The sequence below is a fragment of the Loxodonta africana genome, chromosome 4 (genome assembly GCF_030014295.1).
Source record: "Loxodonta africana isolate mLoxAfr1 chromosome 4, mLoxAfr1.hap2, whole genome shotgun sequence".
Classification (NCBI taxonomy): domain Eukaryota; kingdom Metazoa; phylum Chordata; class Mammalia; order Proboscidea; family Elephantidae; genus Loxodonta; species Loxodonta africana.
In genome coordinates this window covers 95520593-95541980 of record NC_087345.1, presented here as the reverse complement: position 1 = coordinate 95541980, position 21388 = coordinate 95520593, and the positions used below count along the sequence as shown (strand labels likewise).

Here is a 21388-nt window from a genome sequence, read left to right as displayed (position 1 = left end):
TATGTATATATACATATATATATACATACACACACATATATATGGCAGTATATGCACTGTTTGATTTCACAAGATTGTCTGGGATGAAACCTGTGAAAAATGCTTTGGAAAGTATAAGGCCATAAAAGAGTATTACATTGGGCCCACATGGTGTGTTATTCATCCTTATTGCCCATGTGCCTTAGATGTGGTCTGACACAGCACAGATGTTTAACAAATGTTTGTTGAACCTAATGGAACTGAAGCGAGGTCGATGTACAAAATAAATGGAGCTGGAGAGGTGTCTCACCACAATTACGTCTGCGCTAATTATGTGGCTCCCTGGAGCCCTGCTGTAGCAGACAGAGTACATCAGGTCCTCATTTGGAGGACCTGCCTGCTGTTGATTCAGCCCTGCCTTACTCTCAGGGGCTCTTCCTCAGAGCTGCTGCAGACTGGAATGAGGCCACCCTGCCTGCATGCCTGGGCTTCTCAAAGCCCCTGGGACTTGAAGCTAGGTTTTTGTGGGGAACATCCTAGGTGAAGACCTTTAGTCAATAGTGATGATTGGCAATTTCTGTACACACTGGAGAGTACCCAAAGGAGTTTTGAACTATAAGGAAAAGCAAAATAAAACAAAAAGTCAAAATCACTCTTTCCAGAGTTTTGACATGCCATTACTTGGCCTCTTGCATTGGAATAGAAATACATGGTAAGAAACCAAGCAGGGTTTCATTGGAAGAAGTTATGTGCAAATCTGAACAAGTTGCTGAAGGATTAGTCTGCTCATTGGCATTTCCTTCTTTATGAATCCACAGAAACAGGATGATGGAAAACATGTTTACTGTAGCAGTTGTCCACATTTATCTCAAAGCAGAAATTTCATTCACTCAATTATATTTATTAAAACAATTGCTTCTAAATTCCTCTTTTCTAAATTCCCTTTGATGGGAAGGCACTGAGAACCTTGGCTGTATTTTCAGAAGCAGGATATGCATTGATTCGAAACAAACAAACTAGTGCCATCGAAACAAACAAGCAGGCAAAAAATCAGTTGCCGTTAAGTCAGTTCTAACTTATGGCAACCCCATGTGTGCAGAATAGAGCTGCACTCCCTAGGGTTTTCAAAGACGTCAAAATGTGTTTATTTGTGTGTTTGCTTGGAGGGCGTGATGGGGGAAAGCTGCATGGTCAGCTGTCCATGTAGGTTCACCTTGATAACATCAACACAGCCCCACTTGACAGGTTCAAAAACTTGATATGTTTCGTGTCCCAGAGTTAATTTAATGTGTGGAGAAAGATTTATGATATAAACCAAAACAATACCTACCTATTGATTTAGAGCAAGAATCAAGTGGATCAGAATTTAGATATTAGCCTAGTAATGTTCTCTGGCTGTAAGATAGCTTTGGGAAGCCTAATTTATAATATAGTTATGTTTGGTGAGTGTGAACTAATAGAGAAGAGCAGTTAGTTTGATGACTTTAATGTTTATTGATATCAAGCTATTATAACATGATGAATCCATTGCCACAAGAGAGAGATATCTGCCAATAAGACCATAAATTCAGATTGGCTGGGATATGGCAATGCCATCCCTGGATAGAGGACACGAAGCAGTTAATTAGTGAAATCTTAAGTTATACAATAATTACAATGGCATCACGATTCTTCCCCAATCAGAAGATTACGCTAGTAAAGACAATCTCCCTCCTCTTTCTTCATCCATGCAATAACAAGAGTATGCAAAGGCAGAACAATGTCATAAATAAGATTAAATGGCGATCATGCAGAAAAGAGAGGCAGATGGACAAAGAACACAGAACTCATTTCAGAAAGAGATAGAAAGCTGCAGAGCCACCTGGAGAAAAAAGCCAGTTCCCAGTAATAAGTAATTTATAGCAAGAATTTTGCAGAACCTCAATTAAATATAAGTATAAATATGTAAACTGAAAGTAAACTGAATAATTACATAAGCAGAATTTGAGTTCTGCCCAATGTTGCAGTAAAAAAAAAAAAGATCTAGCAAAGACAGCCATGAGATAAGAATTATGTAGCACACAGAAGAGGATTAGCAGAACATGGACAAAACAACCGTGTATCCAGCACCCAAATCAAGAATTTACCAGCATTCCAATAAATTCTGTATCTTTACTGAGACATATTTTTTGTTCATTCTACCAGCTATTTAGAGAGATGTAATAATAGCTCCCACTGTGATTATTGATTTCTCCTTTTTTTTTTCTTTTCTTTTAGTTCTGTCCATTTTTGCTTAATCTATTTCAAAGGGAGGATGGCAGGACTTCATCTTATGTATTTTGGACATGTTATCAGGCGGGACCAGTCCCTGGAGAAGGACACCATGCTTAGCAAAGTAGAGGGTCAGTGAAAAAGAGGAAGACCCTCAACGAGATGGATTGACACAGTAGTTGCAACAATAGGCTCAAGCACAGCAACCATTGCGAGGACGGCACAGGACCAAGCAATGTTCTGTTCTGTTGTACATAGGGTCACTATGAGTTGGAACCAACTCGATGGCACGTAACAACAACAATATGTTACTGGGTGCTTAGAGATTTGGTATTGTAATATCTTCCTTTTATAATTATGAACTGTCTATCCAGTCTGACAATCTTAGTATTTTACTTCAAGTTTAGTTCATTTACATTTAATATAATCATTCATATAATTGGGTTTATTTCTACCATCCTATTTTGCATTTTTTTTTATTTTGCATTTTATATTAGGCTCTACTCCTTTATGTTTATGTTCCTTTTTCCTCCTTTCTTGCCTCTTTTAGATTATTAAAAACTTTTTATTATTCAGTGTTTTCATTCTAATAACTTACAAGCTATACATTCCTTTGTTAATATGTTAGTGGTTACCCTAAAAATTACAACATATATCTTGGACTTATTAAAGAAGCATACAAATTGTTAGTTTAGCACTTCTCTGATACTATTAGACCCTTAGGCCTTTTAATGTGCCCTCTACTATTTTGTGTTCTTCTTGCCATACATTTTGTTTATATATATTTTTTATACTGATATTGTTTGATAATTAACATATTTGGTACGATCACCTTTCTTGGGAATAGGCATAAATATGGATCTCCTCCAGTCAGTTGGCCAGGTAGCTGTCTTCCAAATTTCCTGGCATAGATGAGTGAGCACTTCCAGCACTGCATCTGTTTGTTCAAACATCTCAATTGATATTCCATCAATTCCTGGAGCCTTGATCTTTGCCAATGACTTCAGTGCAGCTTGGACTTCCTCCCTCAGCACCATTGGTTCCGGTCATATGCTACTTCTTGAAATGGTTGAACTACCTCTTTTTGGTATAATGACTCAGTATATTCCTTCCATCTTCTTTTGACACTTCCTGCATCGTTTAATATTTTCCTCATAGAATCCTTCAGTATTGCAACTCGAGGCTTGAATTTTTTCTTCGGTTCTTTCAGCTTGAGAAACACTGAGTGGGTTCTTCGCTTTTGGTTTTCTATCTCCAGCTCTTTGCACTTGTCATTATAATACTTTGTCTTCTTGAGCCACCCTTTGAAATCTTCTGTTCAGTTCTCTTACTTCATCATTTCTTCCTTTTGCTTTAGCTGCTTGATGTTTGAGAGCAAGTTTCAGAGTCTCCTCTGACATCCGTCTTGGTCTTTTTTTGAACAATGTCATTAATATCACATGCAAGCAAAATTTTGCTGAAGATCATTCAAAAGTGGCTGCAGCAGTTTATCGACAGGGAACTGCCAGAAGTTCAGGCTGGATTCAGAAGCGGACATGGAACCAGGGTTATCATTGCTGATGTCAGATGGATCCTGGCTGAAAGCAGAGAATAACAGAGGCATATTTACCTGTGTTTTATTGACTATGCAAAGGCATTCGACTGTGTGGATCATAACAAATTATGGATAACATTGCAAAGAACGGGAATTCCAGAACACTTAATTGTGTTCATGAGGAACCTGTACATAGACCAAGAGGCAGTTGTTTGGACAGAACAAGGGGATACTGGTTGGTTTAAAGTCAGGAAGGGTGTGCATCAGAGTTGTGTCTTTTCACCATACCTATTCAATCCGTATGCTGCGCAAATAATCTGAGAAGCTGGACTGTATGAAGAAGAACATGGCATTAGGATTGGAGGAAGACTCATTAACAACCCTCATTATGCAGATAACACAACCTTGCTTGCTGAAAGTGAAGAGGACTTGAAGCACTTACTGATAAAGACGAAAGACCACAGCCTTCAGTATGGATTATACCTCAACAGAAAGAAAACAAAAATCCTCACAAGTGGACCAATAAGCAACATCATGATAAACGGAGAAAAGATTGAAGTTGTCAAGGATATCATTTACTTGGATCCACAACCAACACCCATGGAAGCAACAGTCAAGAAATCAAAAGATGCATTGCATTGGGTAAATCTGCTCCAAAGGACCTCTTCAAAGTGTTGAAAAGCAAAGATGTCACCTTGAAGACTAAGGTGTGCCTGACCCAAGCCATGGTATTTTCAATCGCATTATATGCATGTGAAAGCTGGACAATGAATAAGGAAGACCGAAGAAGAAGTGACGCCTTTGAATTGTAGTGTTGGTGAAGAACACTGAATACACCATGGACTGCCAAAAGAAGAAACAAATGTGTCTTAGAAGAATTACAACCAGAGTGCTCCTTAGAAGCAAGGTTGGCCAGACTGCATCTTACATACTTTGGACATGTTGTCAGGAGGGATCAGTCCCTGGAGAAGGACATCATGCTTGGTAAAGTACAGGGTCAGTGGAAAAGAGGAAGACCCTCAATGAGATGGATTGACACAGTGGCTGCAACAATGGGCTCAAGCATAACAATGATTGTAAGGATGGCACAGGACCGGGCAGTGTTGCGTTCTGTGGTACATAAGGTCACTATGAGTCAGAACTGACTCGACCACACCTAACAACAACAGCAACATTTTATACTACGAAATACATTACAATTATTGTTTTTTACAGTTACTAAAATACCCATATATTTAACCTTTCCAGTGTTTTTTAATTCCCTCCTGCATTTCCACATATTTGTCTGGGATTATTTACTTCTTTCTAAAGAAATTCCTCTAGTTTTCTTTTAGTGTGGGTCTGCTGGCAACAAATTTCCTCAGTTTTTATTTGTCTGAAAATGTCTTTAATCCATCTTCATTTTTAAAGGATATTTTGTAGGATATAATTCTAGGTTGACAATTATTTTCTTTAAGCACTTAAATTTGTCACTCCACTGTTGTCTGGCAGCCATCATTTCTGTGGCTATATTAACTATAAATCTGCTTCTTTGAACATAATGTGTCTTTGGTACCTCCGGCTGCTTTATCTTTTGTTTTCAGCAGTTGACTACGATGTGTTTAGCGGTGGTTTTTCTTGTGTTCATCCTGCTTGGGGATCACAGAGCTTCTTGAATCTGTGGGTCGATATCTTTGGAAATGATTTTTTTGTTATCTCTGAATATTGTTTCTCTTCTATTCTCTCTTTCCCTCCTGGAGTTTTAGAACTCCAATTATATTTGTGTGTTAACTGTTCCATATATATCGTGTTCGTGCTGTTGTTTCCATCCTTTTTTCTCTTTGTGCTTCACAGTAGATATTTTTTATTGGCCTTATTTCCAGCTCACTGCTCCAGCTCACTATTCACTAGTTATTCTGTGTCCACTATTTTGTAAAACTCATGCTTTTAGGTTCCTAATTTCAGGTATTTCATTTTCAGTTCTACAATGTCCATTTAATTTTTTTCTAGTTTTAAATTCTCTGGTGAAATCCTCTATCCTTTTATGTATCTTATCCATCATTTCACAATATTCTTTATCATGGTAGATGGTGGTATTTTAAATTCCTTGCTGGGCAGCTCTAATCTGTGCCCTACAGTTTCTTGTTCTACTCCAGCCTTTCATACTAAGGGCTTACATGGCCACTCAGGAAGAATTTATACAAGCATTCTGTGTTTATTGACTCAATTTAAGATAATGCTTATAATAGTCAGGCTCTGTTTTGGAACTAAATTTTTTCTTAGTGAGATCACATCCTCATTTTGGGGGTCCAGGAGATGGGAGTCAGTGCCTAGGCATTCCTGAGCAGTATGCCCATGCTTCAACTTCCCAGCCTCCTAGAAATCCTGTATCTCTACAACATCATATCCCTACATGAGTCCAACTTTTGTAATTTTAGGAACATCTTACTGTCACTGCTATGGAGAGACCACCTATATCCATATATACGCATATATGGATATATGGATATATGCATATATGTATATATATCCAGGATTGGCTAAACATGGCTCAAGTAATATAAGCATTATTTGGGATAATAAGACTAAGTTTGATTTCAAAGATCTGTTCCTTAAAACTGATGTTGCTTTATCTTTAGGACTAATGGATTAATTATTTATCTCTTCTACATGGTTGCTATGAGTCCGAATCAACTTGACTGCAATAGGTTTGGTTTGAGTTTAGTATCAGTATACTTGGGGAGCCCTGGTGGTGCTCAGCTGCTAACTGAAGGTCAGCAGTTTGAACCCACCAGCCATTCTGTGGGAGAAGGATGTGGCAGTCTGCTTCTGTAAAGATTTACAGCCTTGGGAACCCTGTGGGGCACTTCTACTCTGTCCTACAGGGTTGCTGTGAGTCGGAATCTACTTGACAGCAGTGGGTTTGTTTGTTTGTTTGTGCATCAATATACTTAAATATTAATAGATACTAATGTAATGTGTAAGAAGCCCTGGTGCTCAGTGGTAAAAGCAACCAACTGTTAACCAAAAGGTTCAGCAGTTCAAAGCCACCATCAGCTCCATGGGAGAAAGATGTGGCAGTTGCTTCTGTAAAGATTTACAGCCTTGGAAACCCTGTGGGGTCGCTGAGTCAGAATTGACTCGACAGCAGTGGGTTTTAATGTAAGGTGTACAGCAGTGCCAATTAATTCAATTATATTTCCTGTAGCTTGTTCTCTCAAATGGATTATAAGGTTGTTGAGGACTTAGTTTTCTTATATCCTGTCACCCACCTATAGCACCTAGTACAATATCTTGCATAAACATAGTTGAGGCTCAGTAAATCTGTGGATTAAATTCGATTGCAAAATCTATCCCTTGCTTTAAGAAAATCCAATATTTAAAAATCAGACTTCTCCTTAAAAAAGTATTATAGATATTATTTGCTTTGTTTAATAAGTATCTGCTTTAGAAGTTTACACGCTTTTTAATGAATGCTTTAATCAGCTCCTATAATACATGTAAAATATGACTTTTTTTCAGAAAATAAACTTGGAAAACAGATACTGTGTAAGCTCAGAAAGCTAGTTCAAAATATATCTGAGATGGAATATTTGATTAAATAATCTACAAAAAAAGAGATATTTAAGTTTGTGTAAGTTAACTTCAATAGCAGGGTCAGGTTATGCAATACTGATTTTTGATAAAGTACTGAATTTACTCAGTCAAATCTAAACATGTGCTGAATGTTATTTTGCAGTTTTCAAAGAGTATAAGCATTCAGCCCCTCAGCTGATCATCTTAATAGCTTGATGGATTAAGCAAAAAAGACAAGCAGAGAATCATGGAAGACAAGGGACTTCTGCATGTTTATACAAGACCCTGGACCCTAGTTCAATCCTCTGACTATCTGAATCAACTCAAAACCAAAACCAAAACCAAACCCATTGCCATAAAGTAGATTCCAATTCATAGTGACCCTATAGGACAGAGCAGAACTGCCCCACAGGGTTTCCAAGTAGCGGCTGGTGGATTCAAACTATTGGCCTTTTGGTTAGCAGCTGAGCACTTAACCACTGTACCACCAGGGGTTCACATCAACTAAAAACCACCTAAAATAGCTTATATGTCTATAAAGATAAATATGCCTGTAGAATATGTTGTTGTTTGTTAGAATATGTTGTGTGCCGGCCGTAGAGTCAATTCTGACGCGTAATGCCCTACTAACAGAATAGAACGCCCCATAGGATTTCCTAGGCTGTAGTCTTTACGGGAGCTTATCATCAGGTCTTTTCTCCTGTGGCTCCTCTGGCAGGTTTGAACGGCCAACCTTTAGGGCAGCAACTTGTGCCACCAAACCTCCTTCTAAAAGCAAACCAAACCTGTTGCCATCAAGTCGATTCTGACTCATAACTACTCTATAGGACAGAGTAGAACTGCCACATAAGGTTCCCAAGGATCGGCTGGTGGATTCAGACTGCCGACCTTTGGGTTAGGAGCTAGGCTTTTAACCACTGTGCCACCAGGGCTCCTTACACCCCTGTAAATATGCAAAATAATTACAACTTCTTAAATGATCACCGTCTTCCTTCTTTCTACAGCTCCTTATCACTAGATTAAAAAAAATCAAAACACACATAAGCATCTGTCTGTGGCAAACACAGTGAGTTTCCCCATGACTGAATGTTCACATTTAAGCCCCGCATGAGTAGGAAAGGGAAGGGAAAGCTGACAATATTGTTTATTTTAGGCCTTCTGCTTAGTTTTTGTTTCCAGGCACTGAACTGAACTTAGCTTTCAGAGCCAGATGCTATAATTGTTCACATATCTACATTGATGAATACCCTGATTTTAGAAATTTTTAGGTACAATAGATTTTAAGCGTATTTTGGGAACTTCTCAGCGGTGAAATCTAGGTTCTGCTCAGAGTTGCACGTGTGGAAGGTGAACACATGCCCCAAAGAGGGACTGATAAAATTTGGAGCTTTTACTTCTACTCATTTAGCACAAGGAACAGTGTTTATCAAAGTAAATCCAATGAATGAATGAATTAAAAGTACCTCAGTCTCTAGCTCTATTTCCTCAGTTCACTCAAAGTTTTCTTAGCTCCATTCACAGTGATGGCTGTGCCCCCATTATAGCAGCTGTTTGGTTTTTGTTAAATTTGCAGTTGGGGGAGGGAAGGAGAGGATGGAGAACTAGAAGCTGAATTTTCAACCAAGCTCCAAATACTATCTTGCTTGGTTTTGTGCTATAGCAAAAAGGGTCCAGCTCCTCTCCAAGTAAGGCTTGCCCCATGGCACAATGTGAGAAAGACACATTTGGTTTGGGGTAGTATGAGGACATTTATGCCCCACCCCTGACCTCTGTCTCTGAGAATTACTGCTGTTTACAGTCTCTGCTGGGAAGGACAGGCCTAGGTGCCCCCAGCATTGTCCCATGTCTACCGCGCCTCACTCAGATTAGACTAGGGACAGTCTTGTGGACAACAACAATCAGATTCTCTCTCATGAATGTGAACCAGCTGACAGAAACTAAGGTCAGTAGTTGTGTACCGGGATTAAGACGTCATGTCCAGCCAGGGCTGAGGCTGGTGCCAGGGCAAGCGAAAGCCTAGTTCAACCAAAGTTATTTCAGGGCAAACTTATAAATGAACAAAGGAAGCCAAAGTCTACCGAGAGAAGTTAAAGATGATTTAAAAAAAAAAAAAAAACAAGGCACAGAGTCAAAGGAAGAAGAGACAGAAAAAGAGAGAGAGAGAGAGAGGCAGAGAACTCAGAGACTATCCACGTGAGTTTCTGACTTTCGAGTTCCCAAGTTTGGTCTCTGGGAAGTCCAGCTGGGCCTTCGTTTCCTGCTTGTGGATTTCTGTGAGATTGTCAGCTTTATCTTTTCAGTTAACTCCTCTTTTTAATTTGAGTTCATTTGAGTGAGATTTGATTCCTAGCAACCAACAATCTCTGACGAATGCGTTTTCCCCTCTCCCCCTGGACTCCCAGTGTTTTGGTTTGGGGCCCTTCTTTCTCCTGTCAGGGACGGAAGTGATCTGAAGGACATTTACACCATCAGATACTTAGTTCGCTGATGCTTCCAGTAACATTTCAGAAGAGCACAGCAGTGAGAAGGCAAAAATGGACACTAAGGAATCACAATTAACAAAACCATCTTTGGCACCAGTTGGAATACATTTTAAAAGGAGTCTTCCCAGAGCACCGTATATTATCTCAGTAGCTGAACACTTACTTTGCCTAAAAGGACTACTTGTCTTTACACATAAACCTTTCCGTATCCCTGCACCTCCCACCCCCCCCGCCTCATGGCTGTGATCTTAACAGAACAGATCACCAGGGTTTTTTCCACGGTGCCTCTGGGTGGGTTTGAGCCTTTAGGTAAGTGGTTGAGCACAAATCGTTTATGCCACCCAGGGGCCTCCGTGCACACTAAAACATGCTATCTTATCAAATCATGGGAGTCCCTGGGTGGTGTGAACAGTTACCGGGCTCAGCCGCTAATCGAAAGACTGGAAGTTCAAGCCCACCCAGAGGTGCCTGGGAAGAAAGGCCTGGCTATCTACTTCCAAAAAACTTTTTTTTTAAAAAGCTGCCATTGAGTCAATTCCTACTCGTAGCGACCTATAGGACAGAGTAGGACTACCACCATAGGGTTTCCAAGGAGCGGCTGATGGATTCAAATTGCTGACCTTTTGGTTAGCATCCAAACTTTGGAGCACCATCAGGGATCCAAAAACTAGGAATTGAAAACATCAAGGAGCACGGTTCTGCTCTGACACACATGGGGTTACCATAAGTTGAATGCAGCTCAGAGGCAGCTGGTTTTTGTATCAAATCATAAGTGCCTTGAAAACAGGGACCATGTCTCCACCATACTTGCCTACTTAGCACCCTTGTGCAAGTATATTAAAAAAAACCCATTGCCTTCAAGTTGAATTCCGACTCATAGTGACCCTATAGGACAGAGTAGAACTGCCCCCACAGGGTTTCCAAGGCTGTAAATCTTTACTGAAGCAGACTGCCGAACCTTTCTTCCTCGGAGCAGCCAGTAGGTTCAAACCGCCAACCTTTTGGTTAGCAGTTGGTAACCACTGTGCCACCAGGACTCCTTCTTAACAAATATATATAAAAAAAAAAAAAACTATATATAGCAGTTGATAAATGTCATTTCAATGGATACTCCTTCTCCCCCTCTCATGAATACTTTCAGAACTTCTGAGCCTATTGTTCAGAATAACACCTTTTCAAAAACCTCCTTTCCCTTTTGCCATTTCTTCTGGACTTGCCTGTACCCTTGAACTTCTGTGGGCTCTGCTAGAATGGTTTGAAGAGCACGAGGAAAACAGTAATTAGCCTTTCCTCAGCCCAGGACGGGGTGGGGGAATAAGAGGTAGCCCAGTGACATTCTTAAAGTGGTGATGAAAAGAGCCGATAATGGCAATTGAAAGGGACTCTCTGAGCCAGCACAACCTCCCATTACATCTGATAACTCCCAACATCTGCCCACAACTCTTCCTCAGGCTCACATCCATTACACACCAGTCATAGAGCTAATAAAGACACAGCAGGCTTTACGTTAATGCAGGCATAGGTGTATAGACCCAGAGGCTCCACCGGGTTACATTGTGCAGTGGTTAACTACTTACTTAGATCACAGATTTGATCTAAGACCAATGGAGGAATATTACTAAGAAGCTTTTGAATCTAGAACTATTTATAAATATTGTTTTAGAAAAATTATTTTTAGGCATAAAAGATTGCTCGTTCTGACAGACTATCATTTACATTTTATTTCCCTGTCTGTATCATTAAAGGCCAGAGTAATATTCAGAACACTCAAAAGTCATATACAGAAGTAAAAGAAAACAATATTTTTCACGTTTTGTTCTCTATTCTGTTATGTATACTGGTCTTTCCTGCTATAATAGTATGCTTTATTTTCTGAATGGCCTCATTTTTATGGCATTAGTCATTGTTATGTAAAAACCAGCTGAATCATCCATCCATCAGTCAACATACTTGTTTTCCTTTTTCTTCTTTATGTTTTTGTTATAATAAAAGATATTAGGAGTTTTTCGCTTTAAAGCACTAGTCTGCATCAGTTGTTTTGTTTGGGTCACGAGTAACATGGTGAAACTATCACTAACTTTGTGTTGGTCCAGATTCCTATTCATAATATTGAGTTGGAAACTTGAGTCACATGCAGTCCGCCAGTATATCAAATTCAGTGCCTTCCATAAACCCAAGCCCTTGCTGTTGAGTCGATTCCAATTCATAGAAACCCTATAGATCAGAGTAGAACTCCCCAAGAGTTTCCAAGGAGCGCCTGGGAGGCAAACAGGAAGCCTAGAAAAGGTAGAATAGAAAGGAAATCTTTTCTGGCTCTGCAAAAAGCCAATCGCACTTTGGATTCTGGTGATAAATGCATGTCTTCTTCATTTAGTCCTTAAATCAGAGTTGACATGAAAAATTATTTAATCATCTTGTTTCAACAAATCTGAAGAATCTAGTTTACTCCATCTCGTCTTAAACAGTCACCTAGGATAGTGGGTTCATCTTAATATAGTAATTTGTTGGGCACATCTTTTATAATTTGCACCAGAGGTTTCAAGGAAAAAATGTAGGCAATAAGGAACAGAAATATTACTTTAGACCAAACTATGATTTTAGGATGGGAAACACTGGCTTAGGAGTCAGGAGAATGCTAGTCAGTGAAATGTCACCAGTGAGTTGAATGGCCCTGACACTTATTTGGCTTCCTTGTACCTCATCTTCCCCTTTAGTAAAATGAGATCCCTCTCATGCCTGAAATCTCATTCTAAAATTTATTAACTCTTTTTGTTTATCCCTTGTCCCAAACTTGTGATGCTAAACCTTGCCAATTATTATGCATTTACAAGCCACTGATCAGTAACCATCATGTATTAAATGCAACAGTCATCATTAGCCGTCTTAATCTTTCTCATTCTAGTTATAACAATGGAGAAAACCAAGAATTAAAAGGAATACCTGGGTTTATTTTGCATTATTTCTAAGAGAGTAACTTTTGGAGAACTAATTTGTCACGGACAAGAGCTTCTACCTAAAGCACTATTATATCGATTCCCACATAGTTGCCAAGAAACTAAATTGCTCTTACTAAGTTATCCTTTTAATATATCTGTGTTACAGACTCTTAGACTATCAAAAACCACATTTTGGCACCTTTAGCTTTTAAATAAATAGAGGGTCATCAAAAAAGAGGAAGACACTCAACAAAATGGATTGACAGAGTGGCTGTAACAATGGACTCAGACATAGCAACAATTGTGAGGATGGCACAGGACCGGGCAGTGTTTTGTTCTGTTGTACATATGGTCCCTATGAGATGAAACCGACTCGACCTAACAACAAAGTTTTTAAATATTAGAAATCATTTCAATGCTTTGGAAAAGTCTGGTGAGCATGATTACATGTGGAGATTATCAGGTAGAATGAACCAGAGAATGTGCGTGTTTTGGAGCATTTTTGACATGTTTTGCCATTTCTAGTGAAGTTTCATATCATGTCTTTACTTAAAATAGTAATGATGATGATTGGAACAAAGATAATTGATTATATTACCATTCCCTTTACCCCTTTTTACAATTTTCCAATCAACACGCTGCCTTGTGATGTCAGAAGCAGATTCTGGGTTTTTTTTCAGGAACAACACATTGCAGTATTAGGTTGAACCATGTAATTGCCATTTGGGGGCAGAAATGATAGACTCCAGGCATTTTCATATGGCTCAAGCTAAAGTGCCTTGGGTTTGAATTCCAGCCCTGAGAGTCACTCACATGCCAGCTCAGGTCAGCTACGTAACTTCTGTGCCTTGGTTTGTGAGATGGGAATAACACCTAGTCCTTAGGATTGATGTGAGGCTTAGTAATGATGTATAGAAGCACTGTGTCTGGCAAGAGTAAGTGTTTGAGAAATAGCTAATTACAATATATTATCAATATAAGTAACTTAGGGAGTTTCTTCACGTTTCCTTCAGCAATTTCTGCATGTGGCAAAGGTGCTAGTTGCTACAGTAGAGAGGGATGGAACATATTTGCTAGCTGGTATAATTTTTAAGGCCCCAATAGTTTTAAAAACCTCCCATTCCTGTCTTGTATGCTCTGGGATGTTCTCATAAGAACACAGATAAAATCTGACTCGTACTCAGTGGCATATCTAAATAGGAAATGTACTGAAGCAAACCAAGAACAGAGCTAAGAAAAAATAAGCACTGAGCAAACATTCTGAACTTTTGGCAGAAGAATGAGACTGGCTGCCTGAATCCCCATGACTCTCTGGAGTATTAATAGTGACTCATTTGCCATATTTTGGGCACACATATATTTACATGTCAGGCAGTGTCTGTGTGTGGAGGCTTTCAGAGCTCGATGGCCTTTTGAAAAATGTGTTACTCTGAAAGAGAGGAGGGCAAGGATGATGCCGTCATGTCATCTGTGTGGCACCTACCGCACTGTGCTCATTAAATGCTCAAGAGAAGACGGGCACTGAGCATTGCCTGGAATGTGGTCCCCAACTGCTCTGCCGGAAGCCATGATGAAGTCACGAGCTGCCTGACAGTAGTAATTCGCAGCTACGCGTGACCATGTTAACAGTGAAGGTCTACATTCCAAGGCTGTGCTACGTGCCATGCAACAGAAAATTTCCATGAACCAACTCCACAGTAGCTTTTGGTCAAACCAATCAACCAAGTAATGAAAAACCAACCAGTTGGTCCTGAAACTGTGAGGAACAGGTCTTCAAGTTAGCCTCCACTTTGCTGATGAACCCCCATATCTGAGACTGAACCGACTCTCTTGCCCCCACTCACACAGCCTCCCCTCCCCTACTCCCCCTGCAAACCACAGCTCTTTAGCCCTTTCTCCACCCACCTGTGAAAACCCTAAGACACCAGGGAAGTCAATGGAGCTTTGCAAACCCCGGAGGAAGACCTGTGAACATAATCGAGAAAGTGTATTTTTAGCACACTTTTATCTTCTCACTGTCCTTGCTCCATTATGTGACTTCAATTAGTGACCCCGATAGCTCATTTGCATCAAGAGCAGTAAAATCCTTTCATTTGTTCATTTGGACTGACTCGAGGTTTGAGTTAATTATGACTTCCTGACAGCCTGAAGGTCAGACTGTTTCCTTTTGTTTCACACAGCAGTTAATCCCCTTGTTAAGGGGGATGGAAAATGAATAATTAAACATTTGCCATTTTCATATTTCAGGTAATGAGAGGCCCCAAGATCCCAGAGGATGCCATCACAGGAAACATCAGGAAAGCTTTGAGGACTTCTTCACTTCCTGCCTTACCCAGAGCAGACATCAGGTGAGCTTCTCTCCTTTGGCCTTATGGTAAAGAAGGCTCCGCTAAACTCTTCCCCTAAGTTAAAACAGAACAAAAAGAAGACAATAGTTATTGCACATCTATTGTGGTTAAGAATATAAAGCTGTGATCTCAGAGCCCTCCACACATTAGCTGTGTGACCCAGAAAAGGCAGCTCACCTTTAAGACACCAAAATTTATTCATTTGTGAAATAGGAATAATAATGGCAGCCACCTCACAGAACTGCTGTGAGCGCTAAATGCATTGTTGTTTTTAGGTGCCATGGAGTCAGTTCCAACATCAGTTCTGACTCATAATGACCCTGTGTACAACACAACGAAGTACTGCCCGGTCCTGCGCCATCCTTACAATCGTTACGCTTGAGCCCATTGTTGCAGCCACTGTGTCAGTCCATCTTGTTGAGGGTCTTCCTCTCTTTCACTGACCCTCTCCCAAGCATTAGTGAATGGAAAGTGCTTAGAACAGTGTCTGCCACATAGTAAGACCTCAATAAATGTTAGTTCATTATATTATCATTTTCATTTTTACTCGAGGGCAAGTCGTCATCTGAGTGCTATGAGAGTCAGACCTTACTTAGCCAGACACCGCTTGGAGAAACCTCACTCACACCTGGTTCAAAAGCTCTCTTTGGCCCACATTCATTGGCAGCCCACTAGGACAAGGATTAAAAACAAACAAACAAAAAATCTGTTGCCTCCAAGTCATTTCCTACTCAGGGGGACCCCATGTGTTACAGAGTAGAACTGTTTGATGGGCTTTTCAAGGCTGTGGCCTTTCAAAAGCAGATCTCCAGGCCTTTCTTCCAAGACACCTCTGGGTGGGTTGGAACCAGCAACCTTTCAGTTAGTAGCTAAGCGCTTTGCCATTTGCACCACCCAGGCAAGGATTAAGGGCAAATTATTGTGTTAGGCTCTAGAAAAAAAGAAAATAACTAAGGTACCCATGCCTCTACAACTTTAGGGTATTCAAGTTTTCCCAACCCCCCTCTAATTAGTCTAAATAGGTTTTTTTTTGGGGGGGGGTGGGGGGAGCGGCAGTGGTAGAAGGTAGAAAGACACAATACTTGGGACCCAGAAGATAACATGTGATGAAAGACAGTAAAGCTGCCCACAGCAGCCTTCACTGGGACTATCTGGATTGCTGCCACCAACCCTGGATGGGTCGCCCCTGCCCTTTCTCTGGTTCTCCCTTCTCACTGGAGGCTGGCTCACCCTGGACCTCCCCAGTCCTATTCTACTGAGAATAGTCAGGGGCCCCACCTTTGTACTTTGACACCTGCCTTGTACAACCATGTTTCACAGCGACCCTAAGCTTGTGGCGACCCCACGTGTCTAAGGGGAGCTCAGCACTTCTAAGAAAATCCTGGCCCAACCAGGGAAGTGCGTCTGAGTCTAACTTGGCAATTTATTTTGCTGTGCCAGGCAGTGAACTGTACAAAGTAGGGAGAGTGCTCTTCAAGATACAGAGGTTAGGAAAACCTCTGTAGAGGAAAGGGGATCTCGGCTGGGTGTGGAAGACCAGTGGAATTTGTTTGAGAGAAGGGAAGAAGGTGTTTCAAGTGAGTGAGGAGTATGAGCAAAGTGGAAATAGTCTGGGATGTGCAGAAGAGGGAATCTTCCTGAAATATAGACTGTGTAAGGGAGTAACGGTGGCTAGGGCTGCTCAGAGGGACACAGGCCAGTGGGGAAAGATCTGAGGGTTGGATCAAGGTCTTGGACTTTATCCTGAAGTCAAATACAGACATAGAGTGGTAGCAGTATTTTAGAAAGAAAAAGTGGGTAGTGCCAGGCATGAAGAAATGGTGGGGATAGGCTTGATGGGGCAGAAATTAGTTAAGGGACTAGGGCTTAAGGTAATGGGGACCTGGAGTGAAAAAGAAAAGTAAAATCCAGGTGAGATATTGATTGATAGGAAACCCTGGTGGCGTAGTGGTTAAAAAGCTCTCGGCTGCTAACCAAAAGTTTGGCAGTTTGAATCCAACAGGTGCCCATTGGAAACCCTATGGGACAGTTTTACTCTCATAGGGTCGCTATGAGTCGGACTCTACTCGACAGCAATGGGTTTGGTTTGGTTTTGGAGATATTGATTATATGCTTAGAGGGCAGAAACCATTGCTTAAAACTGAGTTTTAGAATTTGTTCTGTTAATACTGTGCCCAACATAGTCATTGATTTTTAGTGGAGAAAATATCTTGCCCTTTTTAAAAGGGTTCTAGAAAGGAGCAGTTTTAAAACGGATTCTGATAGAATAAAAGTCATAGGGAAAGAGCAAGTGGGGAACTAGTGATGGAGACAGTGACTAAAAGTGCTGATATCTTTTGAAAGAAAACACAGGCAAATTGATGCCTAATGCGACACGCATAATAGCTATTTCATGCCCTCATCAATATTGGGAAATAATTTCCACATGTTCCCACAAAGAGTAGAAAAATATTCTAATAATGCTGCAGTTAACAAGTTTTATAGTTTTTAATTGAAAAACATATATGAAAGTGAGAAAATTAAATCTGGAGTAGAGCTAAAATATCCTTCCATTATTTTATTGTTGTCAGGCGCCATAGAGTTGGCTCCAACCCATAGTGACCATATGTACAACAGAACAAAAGGCTGCTCGGTCCTGCACCATCCTCACAATTATTGCTGTGTTTGAGCCCATTGTTTCAGCCACCGTGTCAATCCATCTCATTGAGGGTCTTCTTCTTTTTCACTGACCCTCTACCAAGCATGGTGCCCTTCTCCAGGAACTGGTCCCTCCTGATAACGTATCCAAAGTACACAAGACAAAGTCTTGCCATTCTTGCTTCTAAGGAGCATTCTGGCTGTACTTCTTCCAAGAAAGATTTGTTGGTTCTTCTGGCAGTCTGTGGTATATTCGATATTCTTCATCAGCACTATAATTCAAAGGCATCAATTCTTCTTCTGTTTTCCTTATTCAGTGTCCAGCTTTCGCTTGAATATGAAAAACAACTGAAAATACCTCAGACAATGTTCTGCTGTTATTCATAAGTTTTTCTCATCATTTTACAGAAAAGAAAACAGGACACGAGAGTGAAGAGCCCAGGCAAACTCGCTGAGCCAACCTGGTGTCTGCCAGACCCATCGCTGGAAGGTAAGTGCTTCAACTCCTAGTCCAATGCATTTGCATTTTCTGCTTTGACATAGGACCCCCCCCAAAAGTAATAATACTGAAATAGAGGAGTTGGTGTTTTCCATTTTCTCTTTCTAATATCAAAAACTGTTTTATTAGATAAATTTCACACATTTTTCATTACTGAATAACTTTTGCCATTTATGGAATTAAATGATTAACTATTAGGTAATCCTTGTGTTTAAGATACTTTAACCCAGGGATGTAAGTTACGTAGTGAAAAAGAAGTAGGAGTGTGTGGGAAGTACTGCCTCCAGGCAGTCCCAACCACCCCTTGCCCCCCTCCCCCTCCAGCCCCCGGCCAGCTCCCTTAATTGGCATTCAGAGCCATGTGAATTCTTGGAGAAGCATCCACAAAGGATAACTTTGATGCTACCGGTGCCCACACTGACTGTCATCCCAGGCCCCAGAGGAGAGGCGTGGAACCCCTCACCCGGGAGTCCACAGGAGCCACTCGGTAGGAGCCTCTCCTCTATTATTTGAGGAGATCCCTCCCCTGACATTGCTGAAGCCTCCTGATTCTTGCTGGGCACTCATCAACTTCAATTCCCTGTCCTCCTTCCTCCAGAGTGCCCCACCTTTCTTAAAAAAACATTAAAAGAAAAAAATGTATATATATATATCCGTTCCATCAGAGCATGCTCCTTTGTTCTCCAGTCACTGTCATCCAAAGTGAAATTGCTCTTCTCCACCTTGAGCAAACACGCTTCTGGGCCCTGCTTCCTGTGCCTCTGGGCCTGTAGTCTTCCCTCTGGACCTTTGGCATGGATTGAATTGTGTCCCCCAAAAATGTGTGTTGACTTGGTTGGGCCATTGATTCCCAGTATTGTGTGGTTGTCCTCCATTTTGTGATTGTAATTTTATGCTAAAGAGGATTAGGGTGGGATTGTAACACTGCCCTTAATCAGGTCACCTCCCTGATCTGATGTAAAGGGAGTTTCCCTAGGATGGGGCCTGTACCACCTTTTATCTCTCAAGAGATAGAAGGCAAGAGAAGCGAGCAGGGAGTTGGGGACCTCATACCACCAAGAAAGCAGTGCTGGGAGCAGAGCGTATCCTTTGGACTCAGGGTCCCTGTGCAGAGAAACTCCCGGCCTAGGGGAAGATTGATGAGAAGCCTGACAGGAGAGAAAACCTTACGCTGGAGCTGACACCCTGAATTTGGATTTTTAGCCTACTTACTGTGAGGAAATAAACTTCACTTTGTTAAAGCCATCTACTTGTGGTACTTCTGTTACAGCAGCACTAGCTGACTAAGATGGGCTTCTCCCGCAGACCTGGTTTGCTCTCCATATTAAGAACCTGCACTGGAAAGGTGATGTCGCATAAACACCACAGGTTACTGCTGCTGACTTTTCTGCCATCTCAATGACCTGGCCCTGGCTTCTGGCACAGGAAGCTCTGGCCACTGGAGGTAAAAAAAAAAAAAAAAAAATTTTTTTTTACCTCTAGGCTTAATTACTAGAAACTCAAACAGTTGTGTGTTATTAAAGTGTACATAGGGCAAGAACATGTGCAGTTGAGAGTCATTGAAAGGCTGTAATTTTTAGTACAACCCAGTAAAGTACTCAGGCAAGGTGATTTTCATCAGATTATTGTTCCATTAAACACAGGTCGAATAAGAGATCTATCTGGATGTCTGGCTTGAGCATATGTCCATTTTAAAACTGAGTCAAGTAGAAATATAAAGATGAGTGGTAAGTTTCTTAAACTTGATCCTGGCTTTCAAATAATATAAATGCCATTTTTTCTGTAAACTTTTAAATGTTCAGAATTAGCTAGAACTTTGAACCTTATATATATTTTTATTGTTTTATATTTTATTGTATTTTTGATGAAAGTTTATACAGCAAATTGGGTTCTCATTTAACAATTTCTATACATATTGTTCAGTGACATTGGTTACATTTTTTGTAATGTGTCAGCATTCTTATTCTTTCCATTCTGGTTGTTCTGTTTCCATTAATCTAGCTTCTCTGCCCCCCACCCCCTGCCTTGACCTTCTCATCTTTGCTTTAGGGTAAATACTGACCATTTGGTCTCATATACATGATGATTTAAAGGAGCACACTACTCATGGATGATACTGTTTATTTTACGAGCCAATCTATTATTTGACTGAAAGATGACCTCTGAGAGTGGCTTCAGTTCCAAGTTTAAGGGGTGTCTCAGGGTAACAGTCTCAGGGGATCCTCTAGTCTCTACTGGTTGAACCTTATATCTTTTATGACCATCATAAGATTTTGATGTTTAAGCTCATCAACACTTACTCTTTGATATTATCGTATCTCTGTTCTGTGTATTCCCAGTAAGGCCATGAATGATGAGGCTAGCTGGATCATCTAATTCTAGAGCTTCATCTCATTTTCTTTAAAAAGAAAGTCAGTGTTTCTTAATGTATGATCCTTTAATCAACTCCATCAAAATCAGCTTGTTCTGACTTATATTGCTATATTGAATGTGGCATCAAGGTTAAATTATTTATAGGATGTATTGGATCTTTATTGGATCCAGCTGTATGCTAGGAGTGTTCTGAGTGCTTAGAATAGCATTGTGAGTAAAACTGCCTGCCTTCATGGAGTTTATAATCTGACTGGGCAAACAGACAATAATCAAATTATCATACAATAAATATGAAGTCAAAATTTTCATAATTAGGATAAAGAAAAAAACATAATTAATATCTAATTTCTAATAATCTCCAAACACCCCACTCTTACATCTGCTTTCAGGCAGAATGAAGGTAGCACACAGAGGGGAATCCCCCCCAAAAAAAACCCACTGCCATTGAGTGGATTCCAACTCATAATGACCCTATAGAACAGAGCAGAACTGCCCCATAGAGTTTCCAAGGAGCACCTGGTGGATTCGAACTGCTGACCTTTTGGTTAGCAGCCATAGCTCTCAACCACTATGCCACCAGGGTTTCCAGACAGAGGAAAGACAAATAAAGAGAATCCCAAATTGGCTTCAGCCATGTCTATGACCAGTTCTCCATAGCCTTTACATAGTTTGGCTATACCACCACCACCAGTCGCCTTCAAGTCGACTCTGACATGGCAATCCCATGTGTGTCAGAGTAGAATTGTGCTCTATAGGGTTTTCAATGGCTGATTTATCAGAACTAGATCTCCAGA

At 40.5% G+C, this 21388-nt stretch overlaps 1 long non-coding RNA gene across 1 annotated transcript in view; it reads left to right on the top strand.

Moving 5' to 3' along the window:
* LOC135231213 (uncharacterized) overlaps positions 1–18293 on the top strand; it is a 37122-nt gene extending 18829 nt beyond the window's left edge. The window contains exons 2-3 of the long non-coding RNA XR_010321864.1: positions 14985–15085; positions 18131–18293. This is a non-coding gene — a long non-coding RNA (uncharacterized LOC135231213). The remainder of the gene's footprint in view (positions 1–14984; positions 15086–18130) is intronic.
* The last annotated feature ends 3095 nt before the right edge of the window (positions 18294–21388 follow it).